Below are 6,828 nucleotides of genomic sequence, written 5' to 3' on the forward strand. Positions count from 1 at the left end.
CCACCTTACAAACAGGAAAAGAGAAATGCCAGAAACATGTTTAAATGCTTTCTCACAGTAGCAGCAAAATGCACAGAGTGAAGGGAACATGAGAGTTCCTTTACATTTTAAACATCTTTGGAAAGATGCACAACTTTGATGCCATTTCAGGGTGCTCCGGACACCCATGGCCACTTCATATAAAGCGCTCACAATTTCTAGGGCACTTTGAGAGACTCCAATATGATTGTAGTGAAATTTTGTAATTAAACCTAATGAGGGCAACAGACACTTCTCAAATAAGAGCTGTGTCAATTATAGTGCTCCCTTACTCTGAGGCATTCACAAGGAGACAGATAAACAGGGTTTTTTTACTCATCCTACTCCTCCTTCTTCTCTTCTTCCTCCTCGTCTTCTTCATCTTCCTCTTCCATCTTCTTCCGGGCAACTTTAGCAGGATCCTTTGCACCAGCAAACTTTCCTTTAAACTTATAGTCAGCAGCATTCTTCTCATACTTCTCCTTCAGCTTGGCCATCTTAGGGATGTAAGGCTGCTTTTCATTGTCACTTAGGTTATTCCACATCTCACCCAGTTTTCTTTTTTTTTCCATGTCACCAATAGAGTTGCCAGGGTTTGTGGATTTCATCTTGGGGCTGAATTCTTAACAGAACAGGAAGAATGCAGTCGATGGCCATTTGGGGGCATTAGGGTCCTTCTTCTTGTCTCACTTAGCTGGTCCATAATCCTTCATTTCCCAATCACAGCATACTTTATCCGCCTTTGCCACTTCACCAAATTTAGGCTTCTCTTTCCCAGACTCTGTCTTCTACCTCTCAGAGCACTTCTTGGAAAATTCTGTAAAATTGACAGGGAGACCTCTGGGTTTTTCTTCTTATGTTCTTCTCTGCACATCTGCCCAAAGAAGGCATAAGCAGACATATTGCCCTTTTTTCTCGGGGTTGTCGTTAGCCATCCTGACTGTAGTGTTCACTAGTCTAAGCAGTGCAGGGCATGACACGCAGCTCGGCGCTCCCCAGCCTCCTCACACTAGCTGCCTCCACGAGAGCCACCTATTCACTATTCCTTTCTTTCTTTTGTTTTCTTTTGTTTTTTATTTTTATTTTTATTTTTTTTGTTTAGACAAAGCCTCACTCTGTCACCCAGGGTGGAGTGCAGTGGTGTGATCTTAGCTCACTGCAACCTCTGCCTCCCGGGTTCAAGCGATTCTCCTGCCTCAGTCTCCTGAGTAGCTGAGACTAGGTGCCCGCCACTACACCCAGCTAATTTTTGTATTTTTAGTAGAGACGGGGTTTCGCCATGTTGGCCAGGCTGGTCTCAAACTCCTGACCTCTGGTGATCCACCTGCCTCAGCCTCCCAAAGTGCTAGGATTACAGGCGTGAGCCACGGCACCCAGCCCTCTTCTTTTCAAAGTAAGTTTCCGGTGGGCTTTTCTGGAGGCCCAAGAAATTTGCATTTATCAGTTTATAGGATTTAGATTCTGCAGTGAAGCCAAGGATAACACAAGTAAAGCAAACTTTTGAAATTAAAGCAACATGCAGCTACATAACCAAAGAGCTCTATCTTATAGCTGTGGTAAAATATTTATGAGACAAGAATTTCACAACAAAGCTGAAAAATATGTTAGATGCATATTGGTGGAGAATATTTTATTTTTCTTTTTTTTCTGAGAAGAATTGAATCGATAAGCCACATTTGATGAATGTTATGAATAGTTCAGCTGGGTATGTTTGAGCATCAAAGACATATAATTTTTTAAAAAGCCAGAACTTTATCAATATATCAATATACAGTGGTGATGACATAACAAAGTTATTTTAAGGGTACACAGGAATAGGGACTTAGGTTTGGTACAACATCCAAACATCATGAAAACAAGAGCATATTTCATGAAGAATCTAGGGCAGCCTTGAGATCTTCTCCTTGTTTCTCTAGCGCTAGGGGAGAGAAATTCTTCAAAGTAAACCAGAAGTACAATATGCACAGAGGCCACAAGTAGTCTGGGTGTTATATTTTGCTGCAACCTGAGGAGGAACAGGTAGTCATATTTTCATGCCCATATCCACCATTGGAGTAGCTCAATTACCTCTGTATATCTGCTAATGTCTGCCTTGTATCAAATGTCTTCTAGTGACATTCTTTTTCCCCTCTTGACTTCCGCTTGGCCCATAATTTTCTCTTCCCTGTGATTTTGACTCACCAGGAGCCCAGAGGCCATCGGCTTCCTCATAGGATCCTTTCAGCTTCTACTTGCACTCCAGCAACTTTCATTCACAGTTCATATTCCCAGGAGAGATGAGCTGAGTGATCCACCCCATCTTTCATATCAATCCGTGGCACAATTTCTGACTGGCCTTTGGATCAGATGCCACTTTCAGTCCAATCATTTGTTAATGGGAAAGTCACATGGTTCATAACAGGGAATTTAGGTGAGGAACTTTCATTCACAAGAATTGGGTCTTGATATATTATGAGACCACTCTCAGTGACTATGGAAATCTAAGCAAGTCATTAACTAGCTTTAAGCACTCTGTGCCTGTCTCACCAGATTTTTGTAATCATGATATGAAATAATTTATGTGAGAGCCCTTTGTAACTTCTAAAGTAAAGTATCATGATATGAACATGCATACATTTAATTCTTTTCTTTTTCTTTTTTCTTTTTTTTTTTGAGACAGGGTCTCACTCTGTTGCCCAGGCTGGAGTGCAGTAGCATGATCTGGGCTCACTGCAACCTCCACCTCCCGGTTCAAGCGATTCTTCTGCCTCAGCCTCTCAAGTAGCCCGGACTACAGGCACATGCCACCACACCTGGCTAATTTTTGTATTTTTAGTAGAGATGGGGTTTTACCATGTTGTCTAGGCTGGTTTCGAACTCCTGGCCTCAAGTGATCCACCTACCTTGGCTTCCCAAAGTGCTGGGATTACAGTTGTGAGCCACTGTGTCAGGTCTCTTAAATTTATTTTTTAAATTATTCAGTTCCATGTATGTAATGATTGGCTCTGAGGAATTTGTGGTCAGTTCTCAAGAATAAGGTGCTTGTTACAGATTCCCTTAAATGTGCCAACAGTCTGAATTAGAGCTTCTTAATGTAATTCAGGTCATTTCAGTTCAGATGAATATTTCTGTGCGTCTCTTCAGTACGTAATGAACTACATTAAGGTCTCTAGCCCAGTGCTGAACACTGTCCGGTTTTTAGGAGTAGGACACTATGTAATGTCTTCCCCCCACCACACACACACAAATATCTTATTTTGAAAATATTTTCATGACTCTAGTAATTATTTATCAATTGCCAGCTTCCAGGAAGATACTACATAGGCCTTATCCTCAAGGTCTGACCATGTTGAAGGACTTAAAAATGGATTTCACAATACTATAAAATATAAAGAGGAACTATTGTTTTTTGAGATAGTTTATCCAGCTGCACAACTGGACTAAGTAGGGGGTATAGCCCCCACACAAGGTCACTCTCACTTCTGACACCAGTTGAATGTTTAGGGATGGGAGCGGATTTCCAAAACCACCTTTGTATTTGATAATTCACTGGGAAGGCTCACAAAACTCTCTAAAAGCTGTTATACTCGTGATTATGGTTTACTACAAGGAAAGGATGCAAATTAAAATCATCCGAGGAAAGAAGTATGTAAGACAGAGTCCAGGGAAGGTGGCACGCAGAGAGCTTCTGCTCTTCTCCCCTCTGGCATCATGGACACATTCCTTTCCCAGCACCAATGTGAGACAACATGCATGGAATATTGCCAACCAGGAAAGCTCACCCAAGATTTTGTTGTCCAGAGATTTTATTGCGGCTCAATCACACACTGCTGTGTGGTTAATCTTTAGTCTCCAGGATTTGCCAGAAGTCATACTGACATCTTTAACCTCCAGTTCCCTCTAGAGACAAAACTCAAACCACATGGCCAAAAGTCCCATCATAAATCACGTTGTCAGACTGTCAGATGGTCAAAGCCTCCAGGCAAACAAAGACCCTCCTCCCCTCAGGCATGAAATATCACGCATTTAGATCTCACCTTCCAGTAGCTTAGGGCAAAGTCCAGACCTCTCTTTGAGTAAGGTTAATTCTTCACTACACAATAACTAAGTGTAATAAGTGACATTTAACTCAATGAGAATTCTAGTAAGATGATGCTCAGGGAGGTTAGAAACCACTGGTGAGGCTGGGATAGAATCACATAAAATTGATATGCTGTATACAGAGGTAAAAATATGAACCAAGATAATCTAAGAAAGCAAACAAGGCAGGTTTTTCTATTTTCAGCTTGTCTTCCCATTTACTTAAGATAGTTTTACTGAGGTAAAACTTATGTACCATAAAATTCACACATTTAAATTGTATAATTCAGTATTTTTATTAAACTTACAGAGCTGTGAAACCATCACCACAATCTGAGCATTTCCACCACCCCAGAAAAATCCCCTCTGCCCATTTTTCAAATCCTGTTCTCACTCCCTACCCTAGGAAACCCCTAATATACTTTCTGTTTCTATAGATCTGACGTTTCTGCACAGTGCATATCAATGGAATTCTACAACATGTAGTCATTTGCATTGCACTTTTTAACATAATGTTTTGAAATTCATTCATGTCATAGCATGAATCAGTGGTTTAACCCTTTTCATTGCTGAGTTGTATTCCATTGTATGGCTACACCATACATTTTGTTTATCCATTCACCGTCTGATCGATTTTTGGATTGCTTTTATTTATTCCAATTATGAATAATGGTGCTATTAATGAACAACTTGTTATGTGGATATAGTTTATTTTTTCTTGGGTAGATATGCAATAGTGGAATTGTCAGTTTTTGGTAAGTTTATGTATAACTCAAAGAAACTATCAAGCTGTTTTTAAAAGTGCTTGTCACATTTTACATTCCCACCAACAATGGGAGTGTCCAGTTCCTACACATTGTGCCAACACTTGTTATTTTCTGCTTTTTTTACTATAATCCTTTTAGTGGGTAAAAAGTTATTTCACATGTATTTTTCTTTTCTTTTCTTTTCTTTTTTTTTTTAGACAGAGTCTCGCTCTGTCGCCCAGGCTGGAGTGCAGTGGTGCGATCTCGGCTCACTGCAAACTCTGCCTCCTGGGTTCACGCCATTCTCCTGCCTCAGCCTCCCGAGTAGCTGGGACTGCGGGCACCCACCACCACACCCGGCTAATTTTTTGTATTTTTAGTAGAGACGGGGTTTCACTGTGTTAGCCAGGATGGTCTCAATCTCCTGACCTCGTGATCTGCCTGCCTGGGCCCCCCAAAGTGCTAGGATTACAGGCGTGAGCCACGGCGCCCAGCCCGTATTTTTCAAACTAGTTATAACTGCACTGGTAAATGGCTATCATTGCATCCAAGGAAATAACAACTTCAGTAACAGGTGCTCTGTCTCTGCCTTTGCTGTGGAGAAAAGATTTTGCCATGCTTGTTCTTTGTGTTTGAAGCTTTCATATCTGAGAACTGTTACTTGTGATTATCACTGGAATAGACCAGATCCATTGATCTTCACATGACTGTCACATCAAATCTGTCTGGCAGCAAGCACGATGTTATTTCTTTGTAGAATTTCTCACATTTACTAAAAAAGACGATAGCAAAAGTGGAGTGGATAAGATATACATAGGAATTATGGCAGGGTGGACAGGACTGGGAAACATGCTGCATTTAGATACAGTATTTAGATCAAAATACTTCATGGTGTCATACAGAATGACTCTGTAAACACAACAATCTGTGCTGACCTATGGATTAAGCTTTAGTTTCTACTAGCAATATTCCACACGTAACTGTCTTACTCCCCACTTGCAAAAACCACCATGCACAATAAACTAACATGTGGGAAGTGAGAAAAAATGTAGGAAGAAGAAAAAATAATCCAAAGAAAGAAGGTACACAAGAAAGAAAGACCACTGCTAGAATGTATAAATCATGGTATGATTTATAACTGGTATAAGCAAGCACTGGAATATTTAATTTCATGCCATTTGTAATGTAAAGCACAGCCAGGCTGACTAGTTTTGATAGCAGGGGAAGGGGGTTTACAGAAATGGCCTTTCGAGAATACTGGAAGCTGTAGAGAACTACAGCTCAGAAGCCCCTGACCACTGACTCTGTTCACATCCCTCAGTATGATGGCATTGCTTTAATGATGCTGAGTATAGATCAAGAACCAGGAGAGCCAACTATTTGTAAACATGCCTCAGTATGATGGCATTGCTTTAATGATGCTGAGTATAGATCAAGAACCAGGAGAGCCAACTATTTGTGAACATTACCTTAATGCAGTGATTTTCAACTGCATGCTGTTTATTCCCCAGGGTGTAGTTGGCAATGTCTGGAGGCATGTTGGGCTGTCACAACATCTGGTGAGTGGAGCTTAGGCTTGCTGCTAAGCATCCTACAATGCACAAGAGAGCCTCCCACCATAAAAAATTATCCAGTCCAAAGTCGGTAGTTCTGAGGCTGAGGAATGCTGCTTTGAATAGAGGCACACTGATTATTTGCGTAAAGTCTACCTGAATAGTCATGTATGGCCCCAAATTAAAGAGCTACTCTACACACTAATTGACCTCATGCTGATACCACTGCCGTTTCACCAGTAACTGCATATACTTATTGAATCTCTAGGCCAAGAAAAGCTGTATTATGATATGCTGCATGCGCTTCTTTTCTGCCTTACTTTCAGTCACATTTTTTTTTCTAGCCTTGGTGAGTTAAATCATGAACATAACCTAATCTTACAACAGAGGGAGAAATGTGAATGTTTGTGTAGGTGAGGGTGGCCTCTTCCTGCCCGTCTGTATTGTATCTA

At 40.9% G+C, this 6,828-nt stretch overlaps 1 pseudogene; it reads right to left on the minus strand.

Annotated features, from left to right (window-relative positions):
• Positions 1-350: 350 nt before the first annotated feature.
• On the minus strand, positions 351-6,361 carry LOC134810340 (high mobility group protein B3-like; annotated as a pseudogene).
• Between the last annotated feature and the right edge of the window lie 467 nt (positions 6,362-6,828).

Source organism: Pan troglodytes, chromosome 5 (genome assembly GCF_028858775.2).
Source record: "Pan troglodytes isolate AG18354 chromosome 5, NHGRI_mPanTro3-v2.0_pri, whole genome shotgun sequence".
Lineage (NCBI taxonomy): Eukaryota > Metazoa > Chordata > Mammalia > Primates > Hominidae > Pan > Pan troglodytes.